Source organism: Ambystoma mexicanum, chromosome 10, assembly GCF_040938575.1.
Source record: "Ambystoma mexicanum isolate Mex_15411 chromosome 10, UKY_AmexF1_1, whole genome shotgun sequence".
NCBI lineage: Eukaryota > Metazoa > Chordata > Amphibia > Caudata > Ambystomatidae > Ambystoma > Ambystoma mexicanum.
In genome coordinates, this window is record NC_090932.1 from 1,304,409,156 (window position 1) to 1,304,436,977 (window position 27,822).

Genomic DNA, 27,822 nt, shown 5'->3' on the forward strand with positions numbered 1-27,822 from the left:
CTGAATTTGGGTATTCATTGCAGTCATACCCAATGCCCCATCTTACAAACTTGTCACACAAAGTTGCACTCCTCTGCCTGTGCCTTCCACTTGTGCAGTGGAATGTATATAAACATAAGCATATCCACAGCACTAGCCAAGTTATACTGAGCGAGTCACTTGTCCCAACAGGTAGCGAAGAGCGGAGAGTCTTCTCCTTTACATGTGCTCCCCTCACCCACTTGATTCCACTTGCGCAGCCCTACCAGACACTGCTGGTGAGTGCCCCTGCTCTTGTGTTTCCTCTTACTGTCCCCCATCCCTCCACTTTAATTTCGTCTTAGTGTTTTTTTGCTTGTTTGATCCTTTCCCAGTCCCTCCCTGACCTTCACCCCTCCACACCCTGGTCCGCCTGCAACTCCTGGATTGGGCCATGAGCGAATCATGTGTCCCTCATCCTGAAGAACTCCAGGGCAGCCTTGCCTGAACAGCCATCGGCTAATGCTTCTGTGATAAGACTGTGCTCTTCTACCATACAGCATACCCTCATACCTTTAACTGACAAGTTCTACTCCATATATCCAGGTACTGGCAGACAAATCACTATAGACCATGTTTGTGAGTAATGGGTTAATGACAGCATATTGGTGCACCTTTCTCATTTCAAAATGTTCTCCATGTGTGTTTGCATCATTTTCAGGTGAGTTTCGCTGCCATTTTATATATTAGGGTAGCGTTCCGGCCCGTTGCAGGTACTTTTTCGTGATAAAATGTAGATTTTGGGCAGTAATGGGTTAATGACAGCATATTCGTCCACCTTTCTCATTTCAAAATGTTCTTCATGTGTGCTTGCATCCTTTTCAGGTGAGTTTCGCTGCCGTTTTATATATTAGGGTAGCGTTCCGACCCGTTCCGGGTACTTTTTCGTGATAAAATGTAGGTTTTGGGCAGTAATGGGTTAATGACAGCATATTGGTGCACCTTTCTCATTTCAAAATGTTCTCCATGTGTGTTTGCATCATTTTCAGGTGAGTTTCGCTGCCATTTTATATTTTAGGGTAGCGTTCCGGCCCGTTCCGGGTACTTTTTCGTGATAAAATGTAGATTTTGGGCAGTAATGGGTTAATGACAGCATATTCGTCCACCTTTCTCATTTCAAAATGTTCTTCATGTGTGTTTGCATCATTTTCAGGTGAGTTTTGCTGCCATTTTATATTTTAGGGCAGCGTTCTGGCCCGTTGCGGGTACTTTTTCGTGATAAAATGTAGATTTTGGGCAGTAATGGGTTAATGACAGCATATTCGTCCACCTTTCTCATTTAAAAATGTTCTTCATGTGTGCTTGCATCCTTTTCAGGTGAGTTTCGCTGCCATTTTATATTTTAGGGTAGCGTTCCGGCCCGTTCCGGGTACTTTTTCGTGATAAAATGTAGATTTTGGGCAGTAATGGGTTAATGACAGCATATTCGTCCACCTTTCTCATTTTAAAATGTTCTTCATGTGTGCTTGCATCCTTTTCAGGTGAGTTTCGCTGCCGTTTTATATATTAGGGTAGCGTTCCGACCCGTTCTGGGTACTTTTTCGTGATAAAATGTAGGTTTTGGGCAGTAATGGGTTAATGACAGCATATTGGTGCACCTTTCTCATTTCAAAATGTTCTCCATGTGTGTTTGCATCATTTTCAGGTGAGTTTCGCTGCCATTTTATATTTTAGGGTAGCGTTCCGGCCCGTTCCGGGTACTTTTTCGTGATAAAATGTAGATTTTGGGCAGTAATGGGTTAATGACAGCATATTCGTCCACCTTTCTCATTTCAAAATGTTCTTCATGTGTGTTTGCATCATTTTCAGGTGAGTTTTGCTGCCATTTTATATTTTAGGGCAGCGTTCTGGCCCGTTGCGGGTACTTTTTCGTGATAAAATGTAGATTTTGGGCAGTAATGGGTTAATGACAGCATATTCGTCCACCTTTCTCATTTAAAAATGTTCTTCATGTGTGCTTGCATCCTTTTCAGGTGAGTTTCGCTGCCGTTTTATATATTAGGGTAGCGTTCCGACCCGTTCCGGGTACTTTTTCGTGATAAAATGTAGGTTTTGGGCAGTAATGGGTTAATGACAGCATATTGGTGCACCTTTCTCATTTCAAAATGTTCTCCATGTGTGTTTGCATCATTTTCAGGTGAGTTTCGCTGCCATTTTATATTTTAGGGTAGCGTTCCGGCCCGTTCCGGGTACTTTTTCGTGATAAAATGTAGATTTTGGGCAGTAATGGGTTAATGACAGCATATTCGTCCACCTTTCTCATTTTAAAATGTTCTTCATGTGTGTTTGCATCATTTTCAGGTGAGTTTTGCTGCCATTTTATATTTTAGGGCAGCGTTCTGGCCCGTTCTGGGTACTTTTTCGTGATAAAATGTAGATTTTGGGCAGTATTGGGTTAATGACAGCATATTGGTGCACCTTTCTCATTTCAAAATGTTCTTCATGTGTGCTTGCATCCTTTTCAGGTGAGTTTCGCTGCCGTTTTATATATTAGGGTAGCGTTCCGGCCCGTTCCGGGTACTTTTTCGTGATAAAATGTAGATTTTGGGCAGTAATGGGTTAATGACAGCATATTCGTCCACATTTCTCATTTCAAAATGTTCTTCATGTGTGCTTGCATCCTTTTCAGGTGAGTTTCGCTGCCGTTTTATATATTAGGGTAGCGTTCCGACCCGTTCCGGGTACTTTTTCGTGATAAAATGTAGGTATTGGGCAGTAATGGGTTAATGACAGCATATTGGTGCACCTTTCTCATTTCAAAATGTTCTCCATGTGTGTTTGCATCATTTTCAGGTGAGTTTCGCTGCCATTTTATATTTTAGGGTAGCGTTCCGGCCCGTTCCGGGTACTTTTTCGTGATAAAATGTAGATTTTGGGCAGTAATGGGTTAATGACAGCATATTCGTCCACCTTTCTCATTTCAAAATGTTTTTCATGTGTGCTTGCATCATTTTCAGGTGAGTTTCGCTGCCATTTTATATTAGCACCTTGGTCCATGCCGGTAAAATACCGGCACCGCCTTGGAGGAAAGTGGAATTACCGCCCTATTCCAAGGTTGGTGGGGCGGTATATCCCCCTTCCCCCATTGCCCTTCCCCATTCCCATTTTTGCCCCATTGGGCATAATGGGAATGGGGAAGGTGCTAATTACGGCACCGCAAATTGCGGTACTGTAATTAGCTACCTGGTCCCTTTGCGGGTTGGTTTTTAACGCCTGCAAAAAGCAGGCGTTAAAGTCTCCAACCCGCAAAGGGACCTCGTAGTAAGGCGGTAAGGGTTAACCGTTAACCCTTACCGCCGTCCGTCTAATGAGGCCCATGTCTCTGGGATTCTGGTGAGGTTTAGGCTCTGGTGCAGGTTATACATGAACTGCTAACTGAGTTATGGATGTGGACAAGCCACCTCATGAAAATGCAATAGTCGAAATATGGAGGAAAGCCCTATGTTGTTGTTTCCCCTGGAGAGCAGATTACAAAATTGGAGAATGTGACTGGGGGCACTGTAACATGGCCCAAGAGATCCTAGCTGCAGGACCATGCTACTGATTTAGTATATATTTATTTATATGCATCTACCTGTAATTCCTGCTGTTTATGGCAACCACGGAGACACAAAGGATGCATTTAAAATGTGCTGCACCGCTCCATTGTGACACATTAACTACTAACATAATTATTGATGAGGACAGGTCGCCCATGGATATGGAATGGGGGAATTAGGTAGATTAGGTTGTTATTGATAACATAGATGGATTTGATGCACTGAATACCTGCACCATACAGAGTCGTTCCACTGGGTGTTCCAGTATTCCACACTACTCACCCTGCCTCCCCGCATATTCATAGTTTCCATTCCTTGTCAATTTGACAGCATAATTTGGCCCTTCTTATGGACCACTTAGGGACCTGCTTCCATTCATATGCGCAGGCCGAGCTGGTTCCATTCACTAATGGCGCCCCGCTTTCCTTCCATTACGGCCCAATGTCTGGGCTCCAGACACTGACAGAGGACTAACTGAACGCTGGGTAACCTAGGTTACCTGACGTTTGTTCCACCTCTTCGTTGTTAGTAAGACAAGCCGGTGCCGCACCTCTAGCGACCCAGAGGGACCTTACTTTCTTCACGCCCCTCGGATTCATAAGAGGTAAGCAAGCTTACCACACACGAGACCCCTGATGGTACGGCTGATTTAAGGGAAAACAAACCCGTCGGCCTGTAATCACTGCCCGACTGTAACTCCTCGATCCCGTGGGCACTCTCCACGGTACTTACAGCTTCCCTAATTAATTCCTATGCACATTTCTCTTAGTTTACAGGGAGATCTGAGGCCCGACTACTGACCGGCACATAGTGTCACACGGGTGTGTGTAAAACCCGGAACGGCCGAAACGGGCCGGAACGGTACCCTAACCTATAAAATGGCAGCAAAAATCACCTGAAAATGATGCAAACACACATGAAGAACATTTTGAAATGAGAAAGGTGCACCAATATGCTGTCATTAACCCATTACTGCCCAAAATCTACATTTTATCACGAAAAAGTACCCGCAACGGGCCGGAACGCTACCCTAATATATAAAACGGCTGCGAAACTCACCTGAAATTGATGCAAGCACACATGAAGAACATTTTGAAATGAGAAAGGTGCACCAATATGCTGACATTAACCCATTACTGCCCAAAATATACATTTTATCACGAAAAGTACACGGAACGGGCCGGAACGCTACCCTAATATATAAAACGGCAGCGAAACTCACCTGAAAATGATGCAAGCACACATGAAGAACATTTGGAAATGAGAAAGGTGCACCAATATGCTGTCATTAACCCATTACTGCCCAAAATCTACATTTTATCACGAAAAAAAGTACCCGGAACGGGCCGGAACGCTACCCTAAAATATAAAATGGCAGCGAAACTCACCTGAAAATGATGCAAACACACATGAAGAACATTTTGAAATGAGAAAGGTGCACCAATATGCTGTCATTAACCCATTACTGCCCAAAATCTACATTTTATCACAAAAAAGTACCCGGAACGGGCCGGAACGCTACCCTAATATATAAAACGGCAGCGAAACTCACCTGAAAAGGATGCAAGCACACCTGAAGAACATTTTGAAATGAGAAAGGTGCACCAATATGCTTTCATTAACCCAATACTGCCCAAAATCTACATTTTATCACGAAAAAGTACCCGCAACGGGCCGGAACGCTACCCTAAAATATAAAATGGCAGCGAAACTCACCTGAAAATGATGCAAACACACATGGAGAACATTTTGAAATGAGAAAGGTGCACCAATATGCTGTCATTAACCCATTACTGCCCAAAACCTACATTTTATCACGAAAAAGTACCCGGAACGGGCCGGAACGCTACCCTAAAATATAAAATGACAGCGAAACTCACCTGAAAATGATGCAAACACACATGGAGAACATTTTGAAATGAGAAAGGTGCACCAATATGCTGTCATTAACCCATTACTGCCCAAAACCTACATTTTATCACGAAAAAGTACCCGGAACGGGTCGGAACGCTACCCTGATATATAAAACGGCAGCGAAACTCACCTGAAAAGGATGCAAGCACACATGAAGAACATTTTGAAATGAGAAATGTGGACGAATATGCTGTCATTAACCCATTACTGCCCAAAATCTACATTTTATCACGAAAAAGTACCCGGAACGGGCCGGAACGCTACCCTAATATATAAAACGGCAGCGAAACTCACCTGAAAAGGATGCAAGCACACATGAAGAACATTTTGAAATGAGAAAGGTGCACCAATATGCTGTCATTAACCCATTACTGCCCAAAATCTACATTTTATCACGAAAAAGTACCCGGAACGGGCCGGAACGCTACCCTAAAATATAAAATGGCAGCGAAATTCACCTGAAAATGATGCAAACGCACATGGAGAACATTTTGAAATGAGAAAGGTGCACCAATATGCTGTCATTAACCCATTACTGCCCAAAACCTACATTTTATCACGAAAAAGTACCCGGAACGGGTCGGAACGCTACCCTAATATATAAAACGGCAGCGAAACTCACCTGAAAAGGATGCAAGCACACATGAAGAACATTTTGAAATGAGAAAGGTGGACGAATATGCTGTCATTAACCCATTACTGCCCAAAATCTACATTTTATCACGAAAAAGTACCCGGAACGGGCCGGAACGCTACCCTAAAATATAAAATGGCAGCGAAACTCACCTGAAAATGATGCAAACACACATGGAGAACATTTTGAAATGAGAAAGGTGCACCAATATGCTGTCATTAACCCATTACTGCCCAAAACCTACATTTCATCACGAAAAAGTACCCGGAACGGGTCGGAACGCTACCCTAATATATAAAACGGCAGCGAAACTCACCTGAAAAGGATGCAAGCACACATGAAGAACATTTTGAAATGAGAAAGGTGGACGAATATGCTGTCATTAACCCATTACTGCCCAAAATCTACATTTTATCACGAAAAAGTACCCGGAACGGGCCGGAACGCTAACCTAAAATATAAAGTGGCAGCGAAACTCACCTGAAAATGATGCAAACACACATGAAGAACATTATGAAATGAGAAAGGTGCACCAATATGCTGTCATTAACCCATTACTGCCCAAAATCTACATTTTATCACGAAAAAGTACCCGCAACGGGCCGGAACGCTGCCCTAAAATACATGCTAATAGCACCTTGGTCCACCGCCGTCCGTGTAATGAGGCCCATTGTCCGCTCATCTTAAACAGTGCACACATTGAATGCATAATATATGGCTGTATAGTTACAATGCATAACCAAAAATGTAAAAAAATGTTTTTATATATATATATATGAGCTGATTCAGTTGGTTAGTCCTACTTCTAGGATCTCTCGGGCAATGTACCAGTGCCCCCCATCATCATAACCACAATTGGTGTTGGGCCCTACAAAAGACAGACTCCCTCTAGAATCTTAGAAAAAATCAGAAAAAATCAGTTTTTTATTTTGTTCCATTCAATAGAGTCATTCAAACCATGAAGGTTGCTTCTCATTCTGAAAATCATCTCCTGTTCAAGTTTGAATAGTTTAGGGCCTATAGTGATACTGGGGCCCCCCTTGTATCTTCTGTAGTATTGTCTAAGAAAAGTCTTCATGTCCATGACCCTTGGAAATAAAATGTTGGACCGATTCAAGATGGCCGCCCGTAGGGGGTAGACGTGCCTGCGGAGCTCCCGGCTACCGATACTGGAGGAAGCCCACCACCCGGTATTGTAGCGTAATTGTAACGCTCACCTGTTATCCATGGGGACGTCACTCAGCCTGTTCTGACCTCTTACGACCTCAAACCCTTCCCTGGAGTCTACTCGACTGGAGACTGGGCCTGAAACACAGGATTGGCAGAGTTTAACTCCCTATTGTCTCTGTGTGCTTGAACCCCTTCTTCCCCGGGGTCCAATCCCTCCCTTTGATCCACAGCTCACCTTGTTTTCTTGGAAAGTGTGCTCTCTGTCCTGCTTTCAGCGCAGGGGCGTGTTAATTGATGCGGGCTCGTTGCTGCCTAGTTACTTCACTGGCAAGAGTCCAACAGGTAAGTATAATGAGTCTTTTGAACAGTTCTCTAACTTCGTTCCTTTCCTTCCTTAGATGATGGCCGGCGTCCGGGGATGACGATGTGCTGCTGAGATGAGTAGCGCTGAAGGTGAGTGAGGGCGCGATGCGCGATGCGACCCTTTCGTATTTGTATTGAACGGAGTTATTTTTCTGTGTCTTTTAGGTGCCGTGACGTTTTCAGCGTGGATGCCGGTTGTGAAGAAGAAATGCGGTGAGTTAGCGCGGTATGCGGCGCACTAGATGTTTCCACGCTTCCCTGGAGTGTCTTTTCCCTCTTGCAGATGGATGAGAAGTTCCAGAGACAGAGTTCCCCCAGAGCGGCTGGGATTCAGGTAAGCGTTTGAAGCTCGTACAGTCTTTAAAAAATAAGCGAAGATTTGCTGAATGCTTACTAATGCCTTTTTTCTGTTCTTTTCCCTTTTCCTTTGGAAGCGGTGTGCCGGGATGGGAATGACACCGCCGAAGATGCCCATAGAACAGAAGGAGCGATGAATGATGGGCAGAAGCGCTGCAAGGTAAGGCTGTTCCTAACGGTGTTCTTGTTCTTGCAGGAGCTGAGCGCAGAAGAAAGATGCAAACCTACTGGAGATCGATCCGAACACGGTGAATGTCACGCTGCAGGTGCAGAAAACAAAAAGCATGTTTCTCAGCCTGGGCGTGGCTTAAATAGTCTCTGGGTATACCAGGTGTCTCTGGGCTGAACCACACCCAAAAGACTAGACTGCACATGCAGTTCTGGGAACCGAAATATATGGGGGCATCCATCTTGTCCCCATCAATGCACTACAAGTCCAATCCCCAATGTTATCCTATGGGAGTGAGTGAGTCTGGTGTCACAAGCGCCAAGTCTGACTCCAAGTGGGTCTTTGGAGGGATGGAGAGGCCCTTGAGGGCCATGTAGGTAATCGTGGCCTGGCTCCAGCCTGACATCTTGGAGGGCTGGGGACATGAGGGCCAGGAATCATGACAGCACTGCCCCCCAAGGCCCCTCTCAAGGTGGCTCTTCTGTCTGGTCCTGGTTTGTTTGGATGGTTTTGATGAAATCGTCTAAGCAAGCGAGGTGCATGGATGTACTCACAAGGCTCCCATGTCCTGTCTTGTGGACCATACCCCTTCCAGTCTACTAGGTAGTATAATTTGGATCTGACGTACTTTGAATCCAGGATGTCCTTGACTTCGAATTCTGGCTCCCCGGCGACTACTACTGGCTGCGGTGGCGTTGCTACCCGGGTCCCGGGTTGAACAGGTTTAAGGAGAGACACGTGGAACACAGGACGAATCTGCATGTTTGACGGCAAAGCTAGTCTGACCGCCACAGGATTTATCACGGAGGTGACAGTGAATGGACCCAGGTATCTTGGACGGAAAGTTCGGGTTCCTTTAATGGACACGTGTTTAGACGCCAGCCAGACTTTGGGCCTCATTACGAGTCCGGCGGTAACCGCAGTGGTAAAACCGCCTGGTTACCGCTGGACTCGTATTACCATTCCGCCTCCGTGACTCCCGGAAATACCAGGGCATAACGACCCTGGTGTCCTGGGAATTCCAGAGGCGGAATGGTGTAAATCCCCATTCCCATTGAGTCCCATAGGACTCAATGGGAATGGGGAAGTGGAAACACCGTCACCATCTCGTGATGGTGCTGGTGTTTCCACGTTCGCCTGCAGGCGGGAGGTGTTCAACCCGCCAGGTCAGACCTGACTGGAAGATCACCTCCCGCCTGCAGGACTCTGGATCGGGCGGTCCGGAATTAACAGTGGCAGCAGGTTTACCGCCACTGTTAATTCCAGACCGCCCGGACTGTAATGAGGCCCATTGTCTCCCACTTGGTAGTAGGGGGCCTTTGCTCATTGTTGATCAGCAAACTTCTTTTGGCGATTCTTAGCTTGAAGTAGGTGTTCAGCTGCCCTTTTAAAGGTTTGAGAAATGGTTGTGTGCAAGGTTTTGACTTCTGGCATTTCCAGGGTTGGAGGAACGTCCAACTCAGAAGTATGTGGGTGCCTTCCATACATGGTATAAAAGGGTGTCTGCTCAGTGCTGGTGTGTAGGGAATTATTATAAGCATATTCAGCTATCCATAATAGGTCGAACCAGCGTCCTTCAGCTTGGTGTAACATGCAACGCAGATACTGCTCCAGGGTCTGATTTGTCCTCTCAGTTTGACTATCCGTTTGGGGATGGTGACTAGTGGATAGCCAGATGTCGATCTGGGCCATAGAGCAGCATTTTCTCCAGAAGTTAGATATGAATTGAGTACCTCGGTCTGAGACCAAAACTGAAGGAAACCCATGGAGCCGTACGATGCCTTCAAGAAATACCTTCGCCAGAGTGGAAGCATTTGGGAGCCCCTTAAGAGGAATGAAATGTGCCATTTTTGAAAATAGGTCCACGACCACAAGAATAGTGTTAAACCCTTGACTGGATGGTAAGTCAGTAATAAAATCGAGGGACAACGTGTACCAGGGTGCTGGTGGGATTTCCAATGGTTGTAATAGCCCAGCCGGTTTCTGCTTGGATGACTTGTTTGGAGCACACACTCCACAAGATAGGATGAATTGGACTATGGGCCTCATTACACGGTATGCGGTAAGGTTTTACCGGTACCGGTAAGGGCACCGGTACCGGTAAACCCTTACCGCCTTACTACGAGTTCCCTTTGCGGCACCCGACCTTAATGGCTGGTTTTACCAGCCGTTAAAGTAGGGTGCCGCAAAGGGTCGTTGGTGCTAATTAAAGGAGAGTTCCGGGACTTTTTTTTTATTGTCCCTACGGTTCGGCCATGTGTTTTTAAGCATAACTCGGTAGATCGTGGAAAACTTTCCTATGGACCTTACCCGACTTTTCGTCCATTAACGCACTCGAAATCAGCCGCCATTTTATGATAATCCTATCACTTGCCGCATCGCCCTGGCTCACCTGCTTTTGCGGCACTAAATCAAATCCCCCGCCCCCGAGGCTGACATCAGCAGACGCGTACCGCCCATTTCCCAACGCCAAAGCACGTTTCGTGTCAACAATCGCTGCGCCTCAGCTAATGAAGTGTCGCCATGGAAACGGCAGGACACCTCTTTCCTCAATAAGTATAAACACACCGTTTCACAACACACAGCAGCAGATTTTCGATTCCATTACTCTCGCTGTGTTACTTTGAGTATTCTGTGACTCGTTTCTGTGCTCTGGTCAGCTACCTTCGTTGATTGTAGCCCGTGTGAACAGATACCAGTACCACCGCTATAAATTATTTTACTTTCTTTACCACACAATGGCTACAATAATGCCGTATATGTACGAGCCCGAGTACACCGAGGAAGAACTACTGGAAAGGCAAGCACGCGAAAACGATGGGGATTCGGACGGCAGTTGGGAGGACCAGTCAACGGATGAAGAGCCTGGACCATGTCGCATGGACGGCGTCTCCACCTGGTGCACGTGCAATCGTTGCGAGCTAATGCCAACTGAGGAGGAGAACTGCTGCTGCCGTGAAAATTCCGGGTGCTTGGCCTACATTTCGGAAGGCGAGCCAAGTCCGCAATGCATCACCGAGCTGCCAGAGTTCAGGGAAGCCTGCCTCTCACGGACAGTGTTGAGGATGATGATGGTGCTTATGCACGAACTTTGCGGCACTGTTCGTCCGCGTAATCCGAGTAACGAGTAAGTATACTCTGGTTGTGATGTCAGTGATGCCACTACTATTTCATGGTCGTCTCCCACATATAAAACTACATCTACATATCATTCGAATGCATGTAAATTGGTTCCATGTTGTGCATTTTCTAGATAGAATTTTTTTCAAAGCAGAATGACATTTTTGTACCTGAATCGACAGTGATAAGAAAGTTGTCATTTTAATACAGTTTGCATCTTTCATTTTCACAGGTGGTACAGGCTGGTGGCCTATCGTTGCTTCACTTGGTGGCTTCACGGGAGGCTCGGACACCGCGTTCGGAGAGTAATACCTGCCTGTGCGGTACTTGCCATTAGACAACATTTCCCCAGCGACAGTGGACAATACCGCGGCTTTTCCCGGGATGTGCTGCAACCGCAACTTTACAATGTGTAATGTTTATTATTTATGTTCAATTGAAATTAAGATCTAAAATAAAACCCAACATATATTTTAACAATGGTTGTTTTGATTTTTTAAATGAATCTAGTGTGTCTCCATTGAATAGTCTTCCTGTGCCTTGTCTTGTCACACCACATGTCTCCGGCCAGCATCCTCCCTCACGCTGGCCGCCCACCTTCAATCCACATAACCGTTGAACCCATATGCAGCAGACATACATATGTTATTTTGCGGGTTGGCATCAAGCCTCCCGGCCTTGCCTCCTCCCCCAAAAATACTTACCACACCACTTTGTTCAGGGTCTCCAGGGTGAACTGCACCCATATATTCTCCTGGGAGGCTGAGGTATTTATAAACTCACCCCCCTGCCTTCCATGTACTAGATCCTGCAGCCTGCCTCTTACATGCAGTTAGATGGCCTCTCCTTGGTGAGGCCCTACGGCAAACGAGTCTTGTCTGCACGACCACCGCCCGCACCGGGGTACTTGCGCTGGCAAGTGGAGCTGTCAGGGAGCGATAAAGGCCAAGAGGTGCCAAAGACCATGTACACTTCAAAGTGGTCTATAGAGCATGGGTTGTTGTTCCCATGTCTACCGCCAGACCCCGTGTCTCCTGCCAAGCATCTCCCCTCACGCTGGACGGCCCCCTGCAATCCACATAAGTGTGTCTCCATTCACGAGTCTTCCTGTGTCTTTTCTGCACGACCACCGCCCCAATCCACCCCCCGCCCTATCAAAGGCAGTTCGCACCGGGGTACTTGCGCTGGCAAGTGGAGCTGTCAGGGAGCGATAAAGGCCAAGAGGTGCCAAAGACCATGTACACTTCAAAGTGGTCTATAGAGCATGGGTTGTTGTTCCCATGTCTACCGCCAGACCCCGTGTCTCCTGCCAAGCATCTCCCCTCACGCTGGACGGCCCCCTGCAATCCACATAAGTGTGTCTCCATTCACGAGTCTTCCTGTGTCTTGTCTGCACGACCACCGCCCCAATCCACCCCCCGCCCTATCAAAGGCAGTTCGCACCGGGGTACTTGCGCTGGCAAGTGGAGCTGTCAGGGAGCGATAAAGGCCAAGAGGTGCCAAAGACCATGTACACTTCAAAGTGGTCTATAGAGCATGGGTTGTTGTTCCCATGTCTACCGCCAGACCCCGTGTCTCCTGCCAAGCATCTCCCCTCACGCTGGACGGCCCCCTGCAATCCACATAAGTGTGTCTCCATTCACGAGTCTTCCTGTGTCTTGTCTGCACGACCACCGCCCCAATCCACCCCCCGCCCTATCAAAGGCAGTTCGCACCGGGGTACTTGCGCTGGCAAGTGGAGCTGTCAGGGAGCGATAAAGGCCAAGAGGTGCCAAAGACCATGTACACTTCAAAGTGGTCTATAGAGCATGGGTTGTTGTTCCCATGTCTACCGCCAGACCCCGTGTCTCCTGCCAAGCATCTCCCCACACGTCATTCATTCACAAACACACCCCTGTTTCGAATTCTTTATAACCCACTTCATATTTCTAATGAGAACTTCTTTGCGCTTTGCTAGTCAACCCGTGAAGGTGCTGGTTGTCTGCTCTTCGTCTCTGTGAACTTCCGTGACCACTTTGAGCAAACTCATCAGTTTGCAACCTGTGAACTGCTCCCTGTTCTACGACAAGAAACTACTCTGATCCCTGCATCTAACTGTTTGCTCGTCAAGGTAAGGCCATGTACCATACTCATTTTGCGTCCAATTTCTTTTCGTTCAAGACAGTACATGCAAGGAACTAGTCACATGTTCTGAGTTTAGTCAAATTATTTTTGTATTTTTTTAAAGTTATTCAAATACTTATCCGCATGTGAATACCGTGTATAGTTCCAAAAACCAAAACATACCTTGCATTGAACCTTTTATGTATTTAATTTTTTAACACATTGGTATTCATAGAGAATTGTTGATCTTTACTTTTCAGAACTTTCCACAATGCCTGCCTGTTCCATTGGCGGTTGTCCTTCGAAGACCCATAATAAATCTGAAGGTACTATAATGCATGTTTTCCCTAAGACAATAGATCAGATAAGAGAATGGGTCCGATATTGCGGATATCCACCCTCTGAGCTTGAAAGTAGAGTCCTAGAAGTCTTTGCGGACAAGAGGGGTGATCGATACCGCATCTGCAGCAGGCACTTTACCTCTGACATGTACTCCACATCATTGCTAATAAAGAAGAACACACCGCGAGCGAGGCGAAAATTGCTCTCAACCGCTATTCCCACTCTATTCGTCCACATCCCTCCACTGGTGAGTCAAGTTTACGTATTTATCTCTCGGCCTTGCGGTAGTGTGTAGCATTAGCTAACAATAATTTCCCCATTTATGTATCCACTCAATATGAAGGCGGAAGATTCTCCATCCGTGTCGTTATTGCAGTCATCAGCCACTTCAAGCGCCTATCGGGTAATATTACTTGGCTATTCTGCCACTGACTTGTTTTAGGCATGTAAATCAATAGTTTTAATTTATCGTGTAATTATTTTACCTAATGGTACACCCTTGTACTCGTCCTCTAGTCTTTGTTTTCAGTTATAATTATTGTTATCCAAAATAATTCAAGTACTGTCTTTCAGGGAGATGCTGAGGAGTCCAACGTATTGACGACTACCGTTGATGTCACTCAGATGCTCGAGGTACGTTTCAGGACAGTTCCATCGATGGAGATCATCAGATCTTGCATTCTTGTAGCGTGATTGTTACACACAATGTTTCTTTCGTTTTTAGCCATTGATATGTCCTTCTGTCGTCGCCCTCCTATGTGTCTTCTTTTTTCAATATTGTGTTCATTACTAATGAAAGTCCTATGTTTCAGGGAGTCGATGGAGCATTAGTCCAAGAAGAAGGGGGAGCGTGCAGTTACGGGTCGGCGCAACAGCTTGCAGAAGTGTGCACCGCAGTTACATCGTCCCTTGATGTTCTTATGCATTTCGAGGTATGGATACTGACAGCTCGATCAAGCGAGATCATATGACGTGATTACATCCGCTATACTTCCTTCTTTATTAACGCAAGTACTATGTTTCAGGGAGATGACGGAGCTTCTTCTACAAGAACATCACCCCTAGTAGTTGATGCAGATTTCTGGGTGGTGACACTTCCAACGATCGAGCAAATCGAATCATATTTAGATATCCATTATTTATTTTAGACAACTGATCATTTGTGCAGGTCTATTTAGATGAGCCGTTCACGCCTGCACAAACTTTCTGTTCTTTTTATCAAAATAGAAAACCATACTAATGCAATTACTGTGTTTCAGGGAGTCACTGAAGCATCATCTTCAATAATATCATCAATGGAAGTCTATGAGGAGCCCGAGGTATGGATCTTGACAGTTCCATCTAACTAGATCAACAATGCGTGAATAATTGTCGTTTGAATGTTCTACACAAAGCGTTCATTCGTGTTTTGCTATTGAGATGTACGTGGGTATTGGTCCCCAAGTACATTTTGTGTTTTCGATATTATTATACATACTAATGAAAGTTCTATGTTTCAGGGAGTCCATGGAGCGTCAGTGCGTGATGGATGTGCTTATCAGGAAAACATAGTCGTTGCAGCGCAAGAGGAAGTGGAGACATGCACACACGAGTCGGAGCAACAGCGTCCTGATGTTGAAGTTCGAGGCAAGAAAGTTTCAAAGAAAAGAAAGCAAAAGAAGGTTAGTGTCCTGGTCACTATATTATGTTGTTTTTCACTGTTAATAGTTCAATACTGTAAGTTGTGTTTAAACTGAACACCCCTTTTCCAATCTGTCCTCTAGTTGCGAGTGGGTGTACGAACTAGATCTACACAGACAGTGAAGCGAACGAGAGATGTTGCTTGTCAAACCTTTTGGCAGGGACTTGAGACTGGAGAAGCATCGTGCCAATGGGAAGAATATGAAGTGATTGACAACGGAGCTATACCACCACCAGCCATTGATAGTGAATGTCCTCCTGGTAGTTCGGATGCAGTCGGAGATCAATTCACAGAATCCACACCCGCAAAAACTAAGACGGCGAGAAAGTTGAAGAAATTGTTTTATTCACCCATCGCCGGAGAAGGAACAGATGTTGCAATGGAAGAGAATGAAGTAGACGACAATGAAACACCATCAATATCACTGAACATAGCGGAAGACGATATCAGAGATTCTACCTTTCATGTGAGTGACATGTCCTCAACGTTACAGGCCGAACCAGCTGGGATGCAGAGTGACAGTATAAGGAAAGAGGCCAAATTCATTGTATTCGATAGTTGTTTGATTGATATTATTATTCGGATTAAATGTGGGCATTTGGTAGGTGGGGAAGTATGTGGGGAGCCATTGATTAATGTGACTCGTGCAATTCGAGGCACTAACCTTAAAATACATGCCACCTGTACAAAATATCATCCTTTCACATGGTCTGCACAACCTATGCTGGGACAACTGCCAGCAGGCAATCTACTTTGTGCAGCGGCTGCACTTTTTAGTGGTTCAAGTTTTAAAAAATTAGAGTCTTTCTTTCAGTTTGTGGGAATCCATTTCATTGCGAAAACTCAGTTCTACAAATACCAAACCGATTATCTATTTCCAGCCATTAGCGAAGCTTGGAGAATGGAAAAAATGTCTATTGATAGTACATTCGCGGGCAAACGGTTCAGGCTAGCCGGTGATGGACAGTGCGACAGCCCAGGATTTTCAGCCAAGTACTGCACCTACCACTTTCAGGACATGGAAAGTAAGAAAATTGTGAGTTTGGTGGTCGTGCAGGTGTCACAAAGTACATCCTCAGTGGCCATGGAGAAAGTTGGCTTTGTAGCATCATTGCAAGAACTACAATCGCGGGGAATGGTGATCGACCTGATAGCCACGGACAGACACGTTTCAATTGCCAAGACAATGAGAGAACAGTACAAAAATATAAATCACCAATTTGACGTTTGGCATCTTGCAAAATCAATCAATAAAAAATTGTCGGCTGCAGGTAAAAAAAAAGAATTGCAAGGTATTTCACAGTGGTCCAAGTCAATCAGCAACCATCTTTGGTGGAGCTCAAAAACATGTGGAGGGTCGTTGGAAATTCTACTGGAAAAATGGCGGTCAGTAATGCCACACTGTACAAATGTTCACCGATGGAACACGACCAACATTTCCACAATTGTGAACATGGCCATTTGTCCACAGAGGAGGCACGGAAGAAGAAGTGGTTGATTCCTTCATCACCCACTCACAAAGCCATTGAAAAGATTGTATTTGATAAAACTATAACAAAAGCTTTGAGGGGACTCACGGAATTCTGCCACACAGGAGATTTGGAGGTGTTCCACAATATGTGCCTAAAGTACAGGCCAAAACGATTGCATTTTGGCATGGAGGGCATGATAAATCGGACTCTTTTAGCGGTCTTGGCACATAACCATAATGTTGGCCGTCAACAAAGTAGGATGACCGGAACTTTAGGGACGCTTCGCTACAATAAGGCCTTCACTAAAAGAAGTAAACAATGGGTGATCAAACCAGTGTTTGAGGATATGCAATATGAGTTTATTGAGAAACTTATTGTTGACGTCCTAGATAGGCACATAAATGGAGTTGTGAACGAACCTGTGCAGGGGACAACTGCATTGCCACCCAACATTGCATCTGTTCCATGTCCACCTAAAGAAGAACTCATTGAGAAATACACATCACGGTTTAAATGATTGTAATTTGATTGTCTGTTCTCTCAAGTCTCCTCATGTCGCAGGCCCATTGAATATGTGTATCTATGTATTGTGTAAATAAAAGTGATTGCTCAGTGTACATGCAATGTGTCTCTCCACCCTTGTTCATTTGCGCATTAAATTAAACCAAACAGTAATATAAATCATTTTTCAATAAATATAGAATCTCTCCGTATTTATGGTTCTGTGTGGCTGCAAAGCACGCAGACAAAATGCAAAGATGGAGTGTAAATTTCAAGTCCTGTGAGAATGCCTTACACTGAATGTAGCTAACTTGGAATGTGTGCTCGTTCGAAGTGAAGGTCAGCTGCTTTGATTTTTTCTCGGGTGCCAGAATGGCCCACGACTCAGAATAAGGTTCTATTGTATTTTGACCTTGACAGGCCTGGACCACGTAAGAAACGATAATGAATATAATTTCAGAAACGAAAGCCATTTCATGTTCGTTCATTAGAAGAAATAACGTCGGCATAGAAGGAGTGGTATTTCGGGGCTGCCCTACGCACAGACGCAATGGAAAATGCAAATATAATGTAAGTAACTCTTTAGATGAGTTTATACCGCAATTTAATTACTATACAGTTGCTTTAAAGACGGGTTAAGTTGTACTTGTTCGTTCTATGTGGCATGTTGTTTTGTACCGCACACTATCTTGGGGAGAACCGTCTACTTTTACGGAAGCACCTCAAAACCTTTGCTTCTGCTTTCTCTCTCCCTCTCCCCTGCAACAACTGGTCCACTGTCTGCGATCTCGGTCCTGGGCCCTTCCACTCTCCACCTGCACTCCCTGTCAACCCCTGCACTGAGGGACTGTCTCAGTATCCTACAGCCCCCCCTTGACGTTTAAAACCCAGTTGCACTGTCCTAGCTATGAAATAATTTACCGACCGAATATATGAAATGAATAATTTTAATAAAGATCTGATGGTGAGACTAATTTCATTGTTTATGTTTTTCAAACAGGTACATCATGCATTACTGCATGTGTCACGAGTACCAGACACCGGCGGACGGCTTCTTTAACCGCCAGTTGCTTCTCCGCGTGAACAACGTTACCACCCTGACCATTTTATGGGACGATCGCCAAGTACAAGTATGCCCTTACGCGGTACTAACGGCTAGATGCAACATACAGACCGTTGTGGTGGCCTAGTGCCTCGTTGTTGGAACAGCCATGCGATTATCAGTGCGACCGAAGAGCTTATTTTATCGTAAACCAACACCATGTCTACTGCACACGAACATCGCTTGCCTCAAGACGAAATATTTTGGATCGAGAGCAAATAAAAATTCATTTATCTAAGACCCTGTGTACAGCAAAGGAACATCGTGTGCCTCGAAACGAACTTTTCGGAACGTGAACAAATAAAAATGCAAATCGCTGAATATTCTCAAAACATTTGATGTCAAATAAATGTACTTTGCCAAATGTACAATCTTGCCGTTTGCTTTTAAACCACTGTTTCATATTCCGAATTGTGGCGCTGTATTGTGAGATGATCTAAGACCCTGTGTACAGCAAAGGAACATCGTGTGCCTCGAAACGGAACTTTTTGGAACATGTGCAAATAAAAATGCTAATCGCTGAATATTCTCAAAACATTTGATGTCAAATAAATTTACTTTACCAAATTTACAATCTTGCGGTTTAATTTAAAAGTACAGTTTCATATTCCCAATTGTGGCGCGCTGTGTTGTTTGAGCTCATCTGTGTTGATTTCCTGGTTCTGTGTGGAGTCGCGTAGAAGACGCCTGGGCGCGTTTGCCTACGCAGCTCAGTCACGTCACGGATAGAGGCGGGGAATATGAATGTTTTGATCAAGTCTGTTTCAGGGGCGGGGGATTTGATTTAGTGCCGCAAAAGCAGGTGAGCCAGGGCGATGCGGCAAGTGATAGGATTATCATAAAATGGCGGCTGATTTCGAGTGCGTTAATGGACGAAAAGTCGGGTAAGGTCCATAGGAAAGTTTTCCACGATCTACCGAGTTATGCTTAAAAACACATGGCCGAACCGTAGGGACAATAAAAAAAAAGTCCCGGAACTCTCCTTTAAGGTACCGCAATTTGCGGTACCGTAATTAGCGCCTTCCCCATTCCCATTATGCCCTATGGGGGCAAAAATGGGAATGGGGAAGTGCCTTGGTGAATGGGGAATTACCGCCCCCGCTCACCTTGGAGTAGGGTGGTAATTCCACCATCCACCAAGGCGGACACGGTAAAATACCGGCGGCAACCATGGCGCTAATAGCGCCATGGTTACCGCCTACCGTGTAATGAGGCCCAATGTCTTTACGCCACGTGGGCCACCAATAATTTCGTTTTACCTTGGCTAGGGTTTTAGCGATTCCGGGGTGGCCCTCGATCAAGGAATCATAATAACCGGACATGACTTGTTCTCGTAGTTCTTGGTTTGGTAAGAATAGACGATTCCTGAAGTAGGGCAAGTGATCTTTTATCATGTAATGTTCTCCTTGTGCACTCCACGCTTGTAATTGCTCCGGACTCATCAGGTTTTGGATTTCTTCATGTAATTCTTTCTGAGTTATGGTTGCTGTGATTCCTAGGAGCTTGTCACTTGGGATGATTGCTATTGGGTCAGGGTTCTGATACCCTTGCTCTTCCACCCACATACGGGAAAGGCAATCGGCCTTCCCCTTTTTCACCCCTGGTCGAAATGTAATCACGTAGTCATATTCAGCAAAAAAAAGAGCCCAACGTAGTTGTCGTGAGGATTGGGCCTTTGCCCTTTTTAGGTACTGGAGGTTGCGGTGGTCAGTTATTACGGTGATTGTGTGTCTGGCGCCCAAGAGGTAGTGCCGCCAAGCCTTAAAGGCTGACTTAATGGCCAGGAGTTCTTCGTCTGAGATAGTGTAATTGAGTTCAGGGGGTGTGAATTTAAGCGACCAGAAGGCAACAGGGTGTGACTGGCCCGTTTCGGGGTCCTTTTGTGAGAGGACGGCTCCCATAGCCATGCTTGAGGCGTCCGTTTCCACCAGGTATGGGAGATCAGGGCGAGGGTGGCGTAAGATTGGGGCAGATGTGAATCTTGCTTTGAGTTCCTGGAAAGCTTCCTCGGCTTCTGTTGTCCACTGCAACTTTTTGTTGTTTTTCCTTAGCAATGACGTGATGGGATACACGATTTGCGAAAATCCTGGGACGAACCGGCGGTAGAAGTTTGCAAAACCCAGCATACTTTGAACCCCCTTGAATGAATTTGGGGATGGCCATTTCAGGATAGCATCTACCTTGTGTACATCCATTCGGATTCCAATCGGGCTGAGAATAAAGCCCAGGAATTCCACCTCGGAGACGTGGAATGAGCACTTTTCGAGCTTGGCGTAGAGCTGGTGTTGATGGAGTTTCTCCAATACGGATCGGACGTGTTTAACGTGGTCCTTCTTTGATGCAGAATATACTTGTCATGATGCCTACCTCGAAGGAGCCAGGCCGGGCCCAGCAACCCCAGAGGCAGACATCATTTTCCCCAGGGAAGTCTCAGCGGGCCCAAGTCGGGGCCCTTTGGGCTCAGTCCTGGCGCCTTAGGCGACAGGCTCATAGCGGACCCCAGTCCTGGCGCCTTAGGCGCCAGGCTCATAGAAGAGGATATGTGTTTAAGTGCTTGGGTGCACACTTACCTGATGCAGACCTTGCTGCTTCATCCAGGCCCTCTTGAGGCCTGAATGGGACTACTTAACCTGTAGGACTACTTCACCACCCGGGTGTGGTCGGGGAAGGATACATACCTGATTGGTGGAAGGATACATACCAGGAACTTCTTCCAAGGCTATTTAAACCCCACCCGAACAGCCACACATGCTTCGCGTTGTTCTGCACCTAGCAGCTGGACGCTCACCGTGTCAGCTCCTGCATTCTGACTTCAGCCACGCCTGCCAGCACCCTGGAACACCTGCAAGGGGAGAAAGGAAGAGAATAGGAGAAGAAAAGCCCATACCTGCTAAATCTGCATCCCGGAGTCATTTCTCCAACGGCCCTGAAAAGGAAGACATCATTTTAAAGGCATTTCGTTTCGATCGCTGCAGCGCTGCATTTTACTCACCTTTGCAAGGCGCTTCCATCTTCAGCAGCGATCTTCCGGATTCAGCTACGCCCCGGCGCCTAGAGGAAAAAAGACAAGAACAAAGGTGAGAGGGAGAAAAGGAATAAGGAAAGCTCAGTTTCCTTTTAAGTCTTACCTGTTGGATTATTCCCACTGCATTTCGGGTCCTGCCGCTTCCTGGCATCTCCGGACCCCGGCCCCTATGGGGAAAAAAGACAAAGACATTGAATGAGCGAATGCAAAGACATTACCTGAGCGCTCATCCAGAACTGTTTCACTTCGGGTCGGCGCCATATCTCCGGCACTCTGAACCCTGGCCCCTAAGGGGAAAAAGACATAAGCATTAGCGCTTGCTGCAATTAGACAACGAACATTATTATTAAGCTTGAACTTTTGAACAGAACTTTTACAGCGCCTTACCTGAACAGTCAAGCTTACCTGAACTCCCATCAATCCTCAATCCTGTGAAGTAACTGGGTTTCAACGCGCCCCTGCATCAGAAGCAGGATGGAGAGCTCATCCTTCCAAACCCTAAGGTGATGCTTCACGGGGAATCGTGGAGGAGGTATCGTGGAGGGTTGGAAGGGAGTGGGAGGCTTGAGCATTGTTCCACAGTTGGTAATACTCCCTTTTCACGCACAGGAGGGTATCCAACGAGCCAGGGAAGCCAGAATAGAGGGGCCCTTCCTGTCCATCTTCAGAGTTCTGCGCCTTCGACGCCGCGCCTCCGTGGGAACCAGGTGAGCGTTACAGAACGCGAAGCCTCACCACAATTTCCCACCTGGGCGCTATGGAGACTTCCGAGACAGATCACCTGGCCCATCTTTTAGGGGAATTACGGGCAGAAGTGCACTCAGCCCGCCAGGAGACTAATGCTCTCAGAAGGGAACTAATCCTATCCAAGGAAAGAACTGATGATCTGGCCAAAAGGTTATTGCAGGGCCAGGCAGAGCACACTCCTTTACCTGTTTCCGGAGATATTTCTACAACAATGGGTTCGAATAACCCAGTACAAATCAATCAACCTGGACACATGCCTTTGGCCCCGCCGGAACGTTTTGCGGGGGATCCCAAGAAATATGCCGTTTTTATGAACCAATGCCGTTTACACTTTTTATGCAGGCCCGGGGCCTTCTCCAACGACCAGACCAAAGTAGCCTTTGTACTATCTTACCTCAGTGGCTGTGCTGCCGATTGGTCTATTCCATTGGTAAATCAGGATGATCCCATTCTCCGGGATTTCCAGGGCTTCCAGGCCAGCATGGAAAGATTGTTCGCTTGACACTCGCAGGGACAGGCCCTTGACAACGAACTGCTATCCTTACGACAAGGTAATCAGGATCTTTTGTCCTATATCGCCACCTTTAATAGACTAGTTGTGGAAACCGGATGGCCTGAAAATAAAAGGATCACATTGTTTCATCGAGGCCTGCGCGGAGAGCTTAAAGATGTTATAGCTCAGATAGTAGATCCACCCCAGGCCTGCGCAGACTACATAGACTTAGTGGTTCAACTTGATCACAGACTTCAAAATAGAAAAGCAGATCGGCTCAAGTATGAAACCAGAGTACCTATCAAGACCCACGTTAACTCCAAGAGTACTGATGTTTCCGAACCTATGCAAATTGGCAGTGTTAAAGGACCATTAACGCAGAAGGAACGAGAGAGAAGGCGACAAATGCAACTTTGTCTGTATTGCGGAACTTCCGGTCACTTTCTTCAAAGTTGTCCAGTTAAACCACCCAAGAAGGTGGTTGGAGCCACTGATAACGAGTTATTGACACCTGGTTCGGGAAACGACCTAGCCCGACAAGCGTAGGGGTCCGCTTGCCGAGCTTGAAAACAAATTCTTTGACCTCGCATTTTGTCATGCCAATGGTGCTTGTGAACCCAAAACAGCCTCAGCAGTTGCATGCTATAAAAGCATACATAGACAGTGGAGCTATTGGAAATTACATAGACCGTGAATTGGCTTCCAGGATTAAGCTTCCTCTCCGCCCGAAAGTAACCCAAGATGTAATTACTACAGTTGATGGAACCGAAATAGCCTCAGGGCCTGTAACGCATTCCACAGTTGAAATCACTCTGGTGGGTCAGGACGGACATCGGGAAGCAATCGTGTTTGATGTGATCAAGGCCCCACAATTTCAAGTACTTCTTGGAATCCCTTGGTTAGAAACACATAATCCGAGAATAGACTGGCGAGCAAAGAAGATAACTTTTCCTGATTGTGAACCAACCTGTTACCCAAGGAATCCAGCTATGGGTCTAGCCTCTGTAACTTCCACCCCTGTACAGCTACCATCTGAATACCAAGATTTCCAAGACGTTTTTCAGAAAGAGCAGGCTAACACCTTACCTCCCCATCGATCTTACGATTGCCAAATCGACTTGGTACCCAATGCACAACTACCTTGTAGTAGGATTTATGCTCTTACTGAACCTGAGAACCTGCATTTGCGCCAGTATTTGGTTCAATACCTGGCCAATGGTTTCATTCGCCCATCAAAGTCACCAGTCTCTTCCGCTTTGTTCTTCGTACCTAAAAAGGAAGGAGACCTTAGGGCCTGTATTGACTACCGCGCCCTAAATCAGATAACGATTAAGAATCGTTACCCTTTGCCCCTGATACCTGAGCTTATCGACCAAGTAAAAGATGCTCGTGTGTACACCAAGCTAGACTAGATCTCCGAGGAGCTTACCACCTGGTACGTATAAAAGAGGGCGACGAGTGGAAGACTGCATTCCGCACCAAATTTGGGCTCTTCGAATATCAAGTAATGCCCTTCGGTTTGTGCAACGCACCTGCCGCCTTTCAGTACTTCATGAATGATGTTCTTCGGGAACTTATCGATGTTTGTGTCATCGTTTATATTGACGACATCCTGGTGTATTCCTCCTCAGAATCTGATCACAGAAACCATGTTAGGGCAGTTCTTGAGAAATTGCGCCAGCACAAATTATTTGCCAAGCTCGAAAAATGCGTTTTTCATACCACAGAAGTGGAGTTTCTCGGATTCATCCTGACACCTCAAGGAATCCGAATGGACTCGCGGAAAGTGGACGCCATTCTCAAATGGCCATCTCCTAGCTCTGTGAAGGGAGTGCAACGCATGCTTGGCTTTGCCAATTTCTATCGAAGGTTCATCCCGGAATTTTCTCGAACTGTTCAACCCATCACAGCTCTCCTAAAGAAAAACAAACGCTTTGAATGGACTCTTGAGGCTGAACAAGCCTTTCAGGACCTGAAAACCAAATTCACCTCTGCACCTGTATTGAAGCACCCGCGCCCAGATCTCCCTTACATCGTGGAAACCGATGCATCCAGTTCGGCCATGGGAGCTGTCCTGTCGCAAAGAGACCCAGAAACTAACCAACTACACCCTGTAGCCTTTTGGTCCAGAAAATTCTCTCCACCTGAACTCAATTACGCAATTACCGACAAAGAACTACTGGCTATTAAATCAGCTTTCAAGGCTTGGCGTCACTATCTTCTCGGTGCAAGACACACCATCACCGTAATTACCGACCACAGAAATTTGCAGTATTTAAAGACGGCCAAAGCTCAATCTTCGCGACAACTCCGATGGGCTTTATTCTTTGCGGAATTTGATTTTCTAATTACCTATCGCCCTGGCTGCAAGAATGGTAAGGCAGATGCCTTATCCCGGATAGGCATGGAAGAACCCAATTCGAGTTTAGAACCTGTGCCAATCATACCGGAACAAAGAATTCTGGGCTTGACTTCATTGCAAACCATTGAGGACATCCAAGCTCAAGTAAAACAGCTTTTTGACTCTTCTGCCTTACTGGAATGGAGTCAAAAGGGTCCTCACTACACCGTTAAGGATGATTTACCCTACTTCCAAGAGCGGTTATTTCTGCCAAGTAAAGAATTGCAGGAACTTGTCATTACCCGTCATCATGAATCATTAATGGAAGGACACCCCGGTATCGCGAAAACAGAAGAAAAGATCAAACGCCACTTCTGGTGGCCTTCTTGGAGAAAAGACATAAAGTCATTTGTGTTGTCTTGCGGAATCTGTGCCCAAAATAAGAGTCAAAAGAAAAGGCCAGCCGGCCTACTTCAACCTTTGGACATTCCACCAGCACCTTGGCACACCTTGTCAATGGACTTTATAACTAACCTGCCTCCTTGTGGTGGTTACAACACGATTCTCGTAATAGTGGATCTATTCTCCAAAATGGCCCATTTTATCCCTTTAAAAGGATTGCCGTCAGCTTCCACCTTGGCCAAGGAATTTATGGAAAATATAGTGCGGTTACATGGTTTCCCTTCCATATTAGTCTCAGACCGTGGAAGTCAATTTATCTCCCACTTTTGGAAGAAATGTTGCCAACTAGCACAAATAGACGTGCGGTTATCCACCAGCCACCACCCCCAGACCGACGGACAAACCGAGAGAACCAATCAGACTCTCGAGCAATATCTGCGGTGCATGTTACACCAATCCAAGTTGATTTGGAAGGACGTCCTTTGGATTGCAGAATATGCATACAACAATTCAGTGCATTCTGGAACCGGACAGACTCCTTTTTATACCCTGTATGGTCACCATCCTCGGACCTCTGACCTAGATCCACCTCTGACCCTGGAGATGCCTGCAATAAATCACCTACATTCCACAATAACCCAAGCCTTCAAAGAAGCTACAACCCACTTACAGCAAGCCAAGAAAAAGTATAAAGAAAACGCTGATTTGCACCGAAGTAAAACTCCTCCTTACCAAGTAGGAGATCAGGTATGGCTAGCAACTAAACATCTACCCCTCAAGGGTCAGCGAACTTTTAATCCCCGATTCATTGGGCCTTACCCCATCAAAGCTATTATCAACCCAGTGGCCTTTAAACTCGATTTACCATCCAACATGCGGATTCATCCCGTTTTTCACGCATCTCTTCTAAAACCAGTACAACCTGGAACCAGACTGTCTGAGCCCCCAGGCCCTGTCCAAATTGATGGAGAAGTAGAATTCGAAGTGAAAGACATTTTAGATTCCAAGATAGTTAAGTCGAAACTCTTCTATCTTGTTGATTGGAAAGGATATGGACCTCAGGAAAGATCTTGGGAACCCAGTAACTATGTTCACGCACCAAGATTAATTCAAAGATTCCATCGAAGATTCCCGCACAAACCAAAACCCCCGGAGGAAAAGACCTTGGGAGGGGCCTTGAGGGGGGTACTGTCATGATGCCTACCTCTAAGGAGCCAGGCCGGGCCCAGCAACCCCAGAGACAGACATCATTTTCCCCAGGGAAGTCTCAGCGGGCCCAAGTCGGGGCCCTTTGGACTCAGTCCTGGCGCCTTAGGCGACAGGCTCATAGCGGACCCCAGTCCTGGCGCCTTAGCCGCCAGGCTCATAGAAGAGGATATGTGTTTAAGTGCTTGGGTGCACACTTACCTGATGCAGACCTTGCTGCTTCATCCAGGCCCTCTTGAGGCCTGAATGGGACTACTTAACCTGTAGGACTACTTCACCACCCGGGTGTGGTCGGGGAAGGATACATACCTGATTGGTGGAAGGATACATACCAGGAACTTCTTCCAAGGCTATTTAAACCCCACCCGAACAGCCACACATGCTTCGCGTTGTTCTGCACCTAGCAGCTGGACGCTCACCGTGTCAGCTCCTGCATCCTGACTTCAGCCACGCCTGCCAGCACCCTGGAACACCTGCAAGGGGAGAAAGGAAGAGAATAGGAGAAGAAAAGCCCTTACCTGCTAAATCTGCATCCCGGAGTCATTTCTCCAACGGCCCTGAAAAGGAAGACATCATTTTAAAGGCATTTCGTTTCGATCGCTGCAGCGCTGCATTTTACTCACCTTTGCAAGGCGCTTCCATCTTCAGCAGCGATCTTCCGGATTCAGCTACGCCCCGGCGCCTAGAGGAAAAAAGACAAGAACAAAGGTGAGAGGGAGAAAAGGAATAAGGAAAGCTCAGTTTCCTTTTAAGTCTTACCTGTTGGATTATTCCCACTGCATTTCGGGTCCTGCCGCTTCCTGGCATCTCCGGACCCCGGCCCCTATGGGGAAAAAAGACAAAGACATTGAATGAGCGAATGCAAAGACATTACCTGAGCGCTCATCCAGAACTGTTTCACTTCGGGTCGGCGCCATATCTCCGGCACTCTGAACCCCGGCCCCTAAGGGGAAAAAGACATAAGCATTAGCGCTTGCTGCAATTAGACAACGAACATTATTATTAAGCTTGAACTTTTGAACAGAACTTTTACAGCGCCTTACCTGAACAGTCAAGCTTACCTGAACTCCCATCAATCCTCAATCCAGTGAAGTAACTGGGTTTCAACGCGCCCCTGCATCAG